The sequence below is a fragment of the Parasteatoda tepidariorum genome, chromosome 6 (genome assembly GCF_982258835.1).
Source record: "Parasteatoda tepidariorum strain Cologne lab strain chromosome 6, Ptep-v5.0, whole genome shotgun sequence".
Lineage (NCBI taxonomy): Eukaryota > Metazoa > Arthropoda > Arachnida > Araneae > Theridiidae > Parasteatoda > Parasteatoda tepidariorum.
The window spans coordinates 76,112,927-76,124,866 of record NC_141760.1 but is presented as its reverse complement, the minus strand read 5'-3'; the positions used below and the strand labels follow the sequence as shown (position 1 = coordinate 76,124,866).

General features: G+C 30.3%; 1 long non-coding RNA gene across 1 annotated transcript in view; it reads right to left on the bottom strand.

Annotated features, from left to right (window-relative positions):
• Positions 1–3,674: 3,674 nt before the first annotated feature.
• The window catches only part of LOC107452546 (uncharacterized), a 52,188-nt gene continuing 43,922 nt past the window's right edge, over positions 3,675–11,940 (bottom strand). Inside the window, exons 4-5 of the long non-coding RNA XR_015434741.1 lie at positions 10,653–10,744; positions 3,675–5,176 (exon numbers count right to left, since the gene is read on the bottom strand). This is a non-coding gene — a long non-coding RNA (uncharacterized LOC107452546). The remainder of the gene's footprint in view (positions 5,177–10,652; positions 10,745–11,940) is intronic.

Here is an 11,940-nt window from a genome sequence, read left to right as displayed (position 1 = left end):
AATTTTAAAAATATTGAAATTACGATTGAGATATCTAAGCATATCCTTTATTTATAGCTTAACAAAATATTTTGAAAAACGTGTGTAAATTTCAAAATGTGGCAAACATATATTTTATTTGATTATATAATTACTCTTCACTGCAGATAAAAATTGGTAATTAACTATAGCACAAGTTGATTTTGTTAAATAAGCCTTATATATCATTATTACTGATATTCAGTCACGTGGAATAGAATTTTATTTGGTCTTTAAAATGTTATATAATAATTTAATCATGATTACTAACGTAATTCTAAATCACTGTATGTATTAGTCAAACTCACTCATGGTTATTACGATGAAAAAAAAACTAATTGTAGTTCATTAGGTAAGCCTTAATTATCTTAAAGCATTACCAGTTAATTATCTTTAATATCTAAATAAACTAATTGCTTGGGACAAGTATCAAAGTAAATAACATGAATTCTATTATTCTCAGTTTCCAGAATACAGTACTAAAAATAGATGTGTTTCGGTATAAGCTGGAGATAAACCATCAAAATATGTTTTTTTAGATGAGTGTAACAGAAATACTAAATGAATGAAACTTTTTAATATGTATTTATTCTCATAAGTTAGTCAACATGAATTTATTTCCATTAGATATATTTGAAAGGAAAAGAATACATAAAGTTAAATACAAGGTTGCTAAAAGTAAAAATTAAGTAAAATTACAGACCGCATTTATTTCAAACAATATTTCATTTTGATCACAAGAAAATCACAAATACAAGAAAATTTAATTCATTCAAGTTTTATTTTCAAATATTGGATAAAACATTCATGTACCATAACATATCTGTGTTGTATGATTATATATGTATCAAGACCATACATTCAGTTAAATTAAATCTGATAAATTAACAGTCGATTATAAGTTTATACAGAGACTTACGCACACTCTATCCAGCAAATACTTCATTTCCAGATGATTCGGTCCTCCTTACAACGAATATACCCTTATCACAAGTAGCTTTATCGAAATATCCATGATGTTCATGATAGTCAAGCACAGTATAGAGTAACAAACATAAATATATAAATAGGCGAAGAAGCGAATACACTTATAATCTCAACTGCATTTCTTTAGGCACGCACATGCTACAGCCTGCAATTTTGTTTTTAGTTTTATAGAAGATTGTGTGCTGAAATTAAGTTGGTCAATTATGTTACATTTCGTTTAACGCCGGTCAGGTGGCCGAGGTGGCGTGTCTGACTGCGAAGCAAATGGCTGCGGGTTCGAATCCCGCTCAGGGCATGGATGAATTTCTCTTCTCTATGTGTGTGTTGTCTTCTTATGTGTGAATGTATGAATGTGGTCTACCCTATGAACGGGTATTTGTGGCAGTGTGGCATGTGTAATGTTGCTCGCCTCCGTGACTTTGGTTCACACGTGTCCACTGGGTAACGATAAATGAGCAACACTTCAGGTATAGAAGAACAAAAGTTCAGTGCCTGTCGTTATTAAAAAAACATTTCGTTTAACCACGCAAACACAATTAAACTTAGAAACTTACGAAAGTCTGTAGAAACAGGCTTAAAGAGTACGATAAAGTAAAAAATAAAGTTTTAATAATATGTTCGAAAATTATTAACTGTTAATTTTGTAGTGAAAAGTGCCATGTAGGTCGCTCTACAAATGTTAAAATGCTACAAATGAGTTTAAAAAAATTGTCTGCGAATTTAATTTCTGTAGAATATTTTAATTCCATTTGAAACTCTGAGATTTAAGAGTTGAAATAAGAAGAAAAATGAATTAACTATAAAAGAATATTATCATACTTCTTTTTTGTTGTTACACATTGCGCATTTTAAATACAATAAGAATTGACTTAAAGTCATTTGCTTCAATGAAGCATACATTAACTTGCAACAGCAAAAACGATAGTTTTTAACCTTTCGGTGCATAATTTCTATGAAAGACATTTTTCATACTTTTTTCGCCTTAATTTTGGCCAAAATAATTAAAACATATTATGTTTTGCATTTAATAATTTATGGTTAGACAATAAAGCATGAAAGTGTTTTTTTCAGCAGTATAGGTAATATCTTCCAAACACTGCTCACTTCCAAACAATAATTTTTCCATATCTGCTTTCATTTGCAGTTATACCAATCTAAAAGGATCAGTTATTCATCATTGAAACTTCTTTTATTTGCAAAATCAATTATTGATAATTTTTCGTAGACTAATAACAAAAATAAAACTCCTTTTTTTTCAGATTTTGTATGACTAATTTCGACAGATTTTTAAATAACTATTAAACTTTTCTTATAGCTAAAAAACAGCGAAATATGTTTTTGCCTGTAATTATAACGTCAGAAAAAATTATGTTAAGTAACATCGGTGTCTCATCTGCATCAGGGAGATTAAAGTTTGTTTATTGGATGGATAAAAAAGACTGAACTTTATAATTAATAATTAGTTTTAGAATTATTAACCATTAATTTTGTCTCCCAGGAGTGATTAAACATTTACATTATCATAAGGTGACTTAGTTAACATTCCCAGAGATGGGTGATTAATTCTTTAGTGGTAACGTAAACAGTGTTACGTTAGATCATCGGTGATAAGTTCCCTAGCTGTTAAACTGTTTCTGCCAGGCCTTTCTTTCTTATAACTGATAAAGACGTAAATAGTATTGTAAGTAGTATTTTTGAAAAACAAATTAATATTGTTTTAACTAAATTTAAACAATAACTCTCTAGTCTTCATTAAAAGCAAACACTATTGCTATTTATTTAAATCGAAACCAAACAAAAGCACATACTTTAAAAAATATACATTTGTCCGACAAAATTATTGCTTGATCTTTAATTTGAGAAGCGTAGATTTAAAAAAGCAAATCCATTTCAAATAGCGTAACGGCAGTAATGTTGGCAAGAAAAAAACCTTCAGTTGAATTGAAATTGATGAGATGAAAATCTACCGGTAAGAGATTGCAGATAATGTTCTCAGATGGAAATGATTTTATTTCTGCTATTTTGCTTCTCACGTTGCATAGTAATGGAAGAAGTAACTATTAGCCAAGTTTGCTTGCGAAACAGAAATTTAAGATTTGAACTTAACGTTTTTAGAAAAATTAATGACAACTGTATTTGAAATAAGAAAATTCATTTCTAGAGCTTCTTTATCGATAAAAAATGGGAAGAATAACACAAGGAAAATTATTATATTTATTTTAATTGGTTAATCATAGGATAGAACTTAAAAGTAATTCAGGTACTTGGAATTAAGAATGAAAATACTTCTGAATCTTAGCAAGTTAGGATTTAAAAAAAACTGTTCTTATTGTATTGTCTTCTTTATTTCTATCAATTCCGGCCCTTTTAAGGAAAGTAAAATATTTTCGAGATGGACTTGTTTTTACAGATAGAAAAAGCGTTAATCTAACAAGAAAATATGCATTTTTGCATTAATTCTACTTATTCTAATAATTAATATCTTAAAATTTTTGTAAGCTGGTATCTACTCATTTCATAATTTAATTGTAGTATTCAAATTTAGTTTTATTTGAGATCGTATTTTGTGTAACACTCAATTTAAAAATATATATTTTTTTAATTTTCAGAAATGTTTAAAATATTTCATCTTTATTATAACATATATATTAAGAAAAAAAGGGAAACTTTTTAATTTAAGCTTAGTTACATAAATTTAGGCTAATATCTTTCAAATTTTCTTAACACTTCGCAAAATATGTTATTGCAAAAAAGTATCTGCAAACATTAAATTCTAAAATATTGATAAAAAAAACTAATGAATCTTGTATAATGATATTTTACCTTTTTCGAATAAAAGTTTTTAAAAATAATTAAGGCAGCATAAAATTTATTAAGGCAGTATTAAAAATATATAGGATAATTTTTTTCAAAGCGTTATGTATTTGACTAAATCGCAGCTGTAAGATTTAGAAGCAAAGCAGCAACTTCTGTTAAAAAGGCCGACAGTTGTGCTATTTACATTGTACTTCACCGAAACTGTCGAAAAGTGGGTGCAAACCACTCCAGAACTAACTTTCCCCTATTAACAAATTTCTCTTCATGTGAGACTTACAGACTGCAACAATTGTGAACAATGTTAAAAATAATTTAATCTGATGCATCAATATTTAATTAAACGAAATTTTTGACAGCGGAAAGCCTCAATCTATACGTCAATCACTCATAAGGGAGCGAAACTATTTCAGTAAATTTAACTGAGATTGTATATCGCAATGATTAATTTTTTTTATACCAAGAAATGAAAAACATCTAAGTAAGGAGTTTTCAGGTTAGTCAGGTAGTAATCTAGTAATTATTGGTTCGTTGTGTGATTTTATTGATGGATCCGTCTCAGTCATGTTGAAAGTTACAACCATACCTATTTACATATTTCTAAAACCTAAAAAAGTGAAATTCGCTTGCATTTGATCCCCAAAAAAGTGCAGACTTAAAAAGCAGCTGACATAAAAAATCAAAATGAAGATCAATGGGGGAGATCGATGCTTATTTTTCAAAAAGAAGATACTTTTGATTACATATGTTGCCCTTTGTTCTCTCTATTTTTTAAGACAAAATATTTATTGCAGAGGAATTCTTTAGTATTAAAATAAACTTAATTTCATATATTTATATATTATTTAAATTTTAGTGAGCTTATTCAACAAGAGTAGAAAGTGAAGAGGCGTTCATATTAATAGCACTTTTGTTCTTCGGCTTTGAAATATACAGGAAAATCAGAAACTGTGTAGTATATGAAAAAAATGCTTCCATCAGAGAAAACTATAGATCACCGAGAAAAAAGTACTGGTGGGTAAGATTTTATCGATTTATTTATTTATTTTTTTGCAAATGCCCAGACTGTTTTCTATGATGATCTTAGTCATCTGGTCCTCCAATTTCTCTGAACTTTACAGCTTACGACATCAGAAACTTCATCTTGTCTGCAGAAGGAGTAGAAGAGGAACCCCGAATATTGAGCCAGTTGAAACGGACAGACTGTCATGACATATAGTATGACATTACTTCAGCAGCACATCTTTAAGACCAGGAATATCCTGGAAATCATTGCCAGAGGAGATCATGACTTGCCAGAAGGATCAGATAGCACCCTGTTCACTTTTTAATTGGAGTAGGTGAGATTCTGTAAATGCTAATTGATAAAAGAATATTATGATTTAAAGTTCTGCTAACATAACACAAACGTCATTATTTTACAATATAAAAGAAAAAAGATGCACATAGAATTACTCTTGTACAATCTATTGCATATTCTATTGTGTGAAAAGACCGTTGCCAGATTTAACGCGCTGGTCTGTCATATCATGATGAATAAGATTTACACTGGAACTTGAGTTCTAAAATGCAAACTGTGATCATTAGCGAGCAATGTTCGCCGACTGATAGGAGAGAGGGAATACGTTTTAGATGCATTAGGTGCCTAAAATATGCTAATAAATTAGTGCAGACAAAATTTTAAGTTACGGAATCCGGACAAAAAAAAGTACCTTCTTTTACTGAACATAACTTTTTCGACGAATTCAAATTCCTGACCTTTATAATATAGGGGATAACCACAACTTGGGAAATATGGTCCCAACAGTTTCGTCAAGAGAGCGGTCCAAAGAATAAACTTAATTTTATTTTAAGCATACTTTGCTACATCTCGAAAGCTTTTTAAGCAAATTGGAAAAAAAAATTGTTCGCAATTATAAAATCCATTAATCTAAAGATAAACTCTATCTAAAAAATAACTGTCAGTAAATATTTATTATTTTGTTTACTTTTAATAAATACAGTTTCCTGCAGTATTTTAGCGTATGCAATTTTGCATGTTAAAATGCAAAATTTTGGGGGAAATTGGACGAATAATTCTTGAGAAATAGAGTTGTAAAAATGCTACTATTCTTAAGATTCGATTTCTCAGGAACTAATCCACCGATTTCGTTCAAATTTTGCATTTTCACTTCAATAAAGTCTTTTCACATGGATTTTTATATTTTTTTTCATTAATATCTTTGGATAAATGAATTTTATAATTGTAGGCAAAATGTTTTCAATTCGCTTAAAAATTACTTGAGATATGTCGAAATATACAAAGAGTAAAATTTACTCTCAGTTTAGGTCTCTCTCCTGACCAAACTATTTAGGCCATATTTCTCAGATTGCGATACCCACTATATTTTAATGCTCAGAAATCCGAATCCATCTGAAAAAAAAACAAGATTATTCAGCGATAGTAAGTTTTTGTATCTGGTTTCGTATCTTAAAATATCAGGCGGACTACTTTTTTTAATTTTGAGCACTGTACAGTGTGCTAAACAAAAGTAAATAACTCTTGATCTAATGATCAGGCCTTCATGTTCTTTTTGGTATTGTGGGTGACCTCAATATGATAATTAATTAGAGCAGACGATATTTTAAGTTATGCAATCAGACGCAAAAACGTACTTAGACTTAATAAACGTGCCTTTTTTCCGACGGACTCGGATTTGCGACCTCCAAAATTTAGGGGGTAGCAGCAATCTGGGAAATATGGTCCCTATAGTTTGATCCGGAGAGAGGTTGAAAGTTTGGACCCCTTAATGTTAATTTTACTTTTTACGTATTTCACCATATCACAATTTTTTTTAAAAAAATTTTAAAAAAATTTTTAAAAATTAGACACACCTTTAAAATTCGTTTATTCAAAAATATTTCTATGCAGATTTTAAATTTTAGTACATCTTTTATTATTTTCTTTAATAATAGTAGAAAAATTTAGAAGTGCAAGGTATATAATTTTTTACATCATTTTGAGGTATGTAATTTTACATGGTAAGACATCAAATTTAAGCGAAATTAGTTGAATAGCTCCTGAGAAATCAAATTTTAAATATGCAACTTCTTTAAAATTATATTTCTCAAGAACTACTCATCCAATTATGTTCGAAGTTTCCATTTTGCTATGTTAAATTACTTCCTTAAAATAATGTAAAAAACTACATGCCTTACAATTCAAATTTTTTTCGACCATTATTAAATAAAATAATAAAAAATAATAAATATATACAAAAAATTTGTTTTTTGCATAGAATTATCTATGGATAAACAAATTCAATTTCTCGAAATGTGGCGAAATACGCAAAAAGTATATTTAATATTAAGGGGTCAAAACTTTGGAACCTTCTCCTGAGCAAACCAAGGGGAACATATTTCCTAGATTGCGGATACCTCCTTTATTTTGTTGGTCAGAAACCCAAATCAGTCTTGAAAAGGTATGCTTATTCAGAGAAAGTGCAGTATTGTGTTTCATTTCTTAACTTGTACTAATTAACATATTTGAGGCTACCCCCTAGAATCATTGAGATTGAGATATAAAATGTAAAAATCGGCTCATTAGATAAAAAGTTATTTAGGATGCTCAGATTTTTATTTTTCGCGCTGTACATCAATCCAGCATTATACACATACTGAATACATGCTGTACTCCTACGAAATTCAATGAGTACAAGCACTATGCGATGACGATAATGCCAAACGCGTTGAATTTGAACACTGGTATTTGCAAAAATGGATCATCTAGCCGCCCATTTTTGCATCTAGCTGCCTTCGCCATGTAGTATCTTTTACATTGGACGATGCCCTGAACGTGCACGGCATGCACGTGTGGGTACAAAACAACTGAGGTTGCATTCAAGCCATGCAAATTGACATCAGTTCAACGTAAAAGTTTGGGCTGGCATTTTAATTGATAACTGATTTTGTAAATTTAATACCTGGATTCAATGCATGATGAAAGATTTAGAAGTAAAAATAATGTTTAGGAGCTCTAAACTTCTGATTTTGGTTTAGGTCATTAAGGAGACGTCTTAAGTAAGTTCGTCTAAAGAGGAGATTTATGTGACTATTTTCAAACTTTCTTCATTGTCTGCACTAATTAAAAATATTTTCCCCCAAGCAATTACTCGCGAAGCATGGTGATTTTTTTTGGGTGTAGGTAAACATATACAAAACTTTTATTTTACTGTTCTTATGGAGATTTTAGTTTAGGAGAAAAAACGAAAAAACAAGACAATCTGTCGACTCACTTTCTGAATACTTAAAATACTGCTAAATTTAAAATTATTTCCTTTTAACACTTATTCAGTTAATCTGTTGTATGTTTTTAAATAAAAGTACTTGTAATATGTAAAATTAAACTAGAGATTTTGATTTCATAGCTCAATTTAATTTTAGTATCTGAAATTTAAATTGAATTATTTAAAATTTAAGACCATTTATTATTTCAAACTAATGAAAAGAATCTAAATTCGAAGTCTAAACAATTCACCGCATGCAGTCTAACCAATTCAATGCATGTTGTCCCTAGTATTCTATTCACAGTAACCTTAATAAGGTGTTAGGTTCATGTTAAATCATGATGATGAAGACTAATTATTTTAAATATGATTGGTACAATAATGAAAAACTAACGAAAGACGATCCACTGTATTTATTCTCCTAATATAAGAAGGTATTAAAAGCTGTAGTTTATTATTATAGTACGGTTATGAACTGTTTGTTGATATAACTCTTACATATCAAATCCATCTCACTTATGCGAGGGTAGATCTATCAGATGCGTTTTCTGGAGAGGGTATCGATCGAAGAAGTGTCGATTTTTAGTATCCTGTTCGAATACCAGAGGGGATAAAAATGACCAATTCCTTCCTACCGCTTTAAAGCCAACTACACCCTGTACGAGGGCAAAAACACGACTCAATATTGTAAGTCAACATCTGTTAAGCTTTCGGAAATGGAAAGGGGAATTCTTCAGAAATTTCAAGATTACAGGCTTAGAGGAGGAAACACCCTAACGACGGACTATGCCTTAGTTTGCACACGGAGATTCCTGAAGACTGTGAAAAAGCCAAAGATCTCAGCAGTGACCAAGGACATGTAGGGAAAAAAAACATGCTGAAAGTTTAAAAATAACACAGTAGCTTAATGTTCTCAGGTTTCTTAAGATCTTTAAAAACACCCCATAGCTATCTAAAAATATTCCGCGAAGTTAGTTTTCTTCATATTGCGCTTATACTTCAACCTACTTTAGAGATTTAACTAAAACATCATAATTAACACGCCCACGTAAGCATTTTCCTCACGCTCGAGGTGCACTCATACGAAAAGGACTTGAAATAATTTCTACATGAAAACTAACTATTATTTAAAACTGTTTTTATCTTAAAACAAAAACAAGTAAAACGCAGTCCTGTTTCTATTTGATCTAACTTTAAAAAAAAATAGTTTAACACACATTGGCTTAGAACACTATTGTTAGGTACGATGCGCAAAATAAAAAGGAATCACGCTGAATAACTTGTTATCTAATGATCAGATCCATGTTAAGTTCGAGAAGATGACCACAAATATGTAATTTACTTATGACGATAATGTAGACAGTATTCTTAAATTATGAAATCAGACACAACGTTATTTCTCTGAATAAACATACCTGTTTTTTACTGTTATGGACTTCTGACCCTAAAATTATAGAAGTAGCCTCATTATTGGAAGTACTTCCCCTATATTTGGTAAAGAAAGTGGTTCAGAATTTGATCCCCTTACTGCTAATTTTATTTTTGAGTATTTCAGCATAGCTCGAGAAATTTTTAAGTGAATTTGGCACTTTTTTTCACACAATAAAATTTATTTTTCCCTAGATAATTACCTGAAAAAATTAATTTTCAATAATAATTCATTATTTTTTACTATTTTATTTAATAATGGTCAAAAAACTTTCGAATTTAAAGGTATAAATTTCTTTACATCATTTTAAAGAAGGCAGTTTTAAATGAAATACAAAATTTGAGCATAATTGGTCGAATATGTACTAAGAAATTGAATTTTGAAAAAAGTTGTATTTTTCAAACTTGATTTCTCTTCTGTTTTTAAAATTACATTCTTTAAAATATTAAAAATTGTAAGCACACAAAAACACTGAAATGCGTGTCACAATTTTTTCGATTAATATAGAGTAAAATATTAAAAAACATTGGATAATTATTAAAACTTGTCTTCGGACAAACAGAATTTGTAATCGTGTGCAAAAATTTTTCAATTCGCTTAAAATGTTTTGGAGATAAAGTGAAAATAATAAGGGATCCAAACTTTTTACCCTTTCCTGACTAGACTACGGAGAATATAAATCGAGATTGTGAGTGCTACATATATTTTGGAAATCATAAATCAGAATCTGCTGAAAAAATGGTTCGTTTATTCAGTAAAAGTACAATTTTGTGTCTGATTTCGTAACCCTATAACCATCAGCACGAAATAATTAGCATATTTGAAGTTACCACCTTGAACCATTAAGATTGTGTCCAAGAACATGAAGATCTTATCATTTGATCAAAGATTAATTAGATTTGTCAGTTTATTTTTTGCGCATTGTGCAAGCATTTTAAACTTCTGATTGGGAAATTAAACTAAGATGTATATACATTTATAAACTGGACAAAAAAGAATCTCCAATGCATGCATCGCTTAAAAGTCCTGCTTAGTACCAAATATTTCACAATACTTTCCATCAAATAAAATCTCCGTGAGTAGAACATCAATTGAAGACATCGCAAAGTTAGATAAGGCAAATGGAGATGGATACTTACTTTATGTCTGGAATGACTGAGTTAAAATGCACTCTTATCTCTGTCTTGTCAAAGGAGCTTAAAATCATCCATCAGACGAAAGTAAAGATAACCTAAGCGAGAAGAGTTTTATTAGTTTCAGAAAAGAATATTTCAAATGTAATGCATTCAGATGTATTTATCAAATATTCGAAATAACATGAGCGCCATTCTTTTAAACCTATTTGGATTGAGAATTTCGATGTTTTCTGTAGTCTAACAGAAGATTTTAGTCATTTTAATAAGCTTCATACTTTAAATATGCAAATACCGTTGAAATAGTTCGGTGAAAAGCCTCATGGGATGATTAAGGAAGAAAATCATACAGACAAAATGCCTCTTATAGCACTTACTTCGAATAATTTCATAAGCCACATTACACTTTTGACAACGGTTAAAAGCTACTGGATTAGCAAAAGTTTTAGACGGTATCTCTTAAAGCACCATCGTCACACGTTACTGGAGGTGCGGAGGAAGCTCTACCTCTGAAGCTCATTAACCAATAAAAAAGACATTTTACTTTCTGCCACCTAACATTATTTCTATTATACTCCACGTGTTACCATTGATGTGTTTCCAAATTCAAATCCACCTACAACTAATTAACAACTGTTGGATTAATTAAGCTTCGCTCAAAACACCCTTCCTATACGTTGCTGGGTCTACGTAATAACAGAAAGCGCATTCTTTATCACTTCTAAAGCGACTTAACCATTCGAAACACATTTTATTTTTTGTCACTCTACAGCAGTGTTCCCCAACCTTTTTATTACCGCGGACCTGTCAACGTTTGATAATTTTACCGCGGCCCGCTGGGGGGGGGTGTTGATTGTTTATATTTTAGATTATTTTGATTTATTAATTTTTATTTAATTATATTTAAACATGCTTCCAAAATGAAATACAGTTACACCAAAAAATAAATATAAAGTGATTTAATATTTTGACTTACTAGAACGTTAAATCAATGAGAACCCTGAGCTTGTTTCTTTGCAATGAGATGGTTCCATCTGGGGTTAATCGGAGACAATGATACATTACAAAAATTAAAAAATTTATGTCACTACTTTCGGGGGCCCCTTTTTTAAATAAATAAAATTTTAATGGAACACAGATATTTTTAATTTGGGGTATAAACCTAGGAATTTAAATACAGTTTCAATGAAATGGGTCCCGGTATCATTCGATCCACGGACCGGTACCGGTCCGCGGACCGGGGGTTGGGGAACACTGCTCTACAGTATAATTTTAATTGCGCTCCACTGACTGC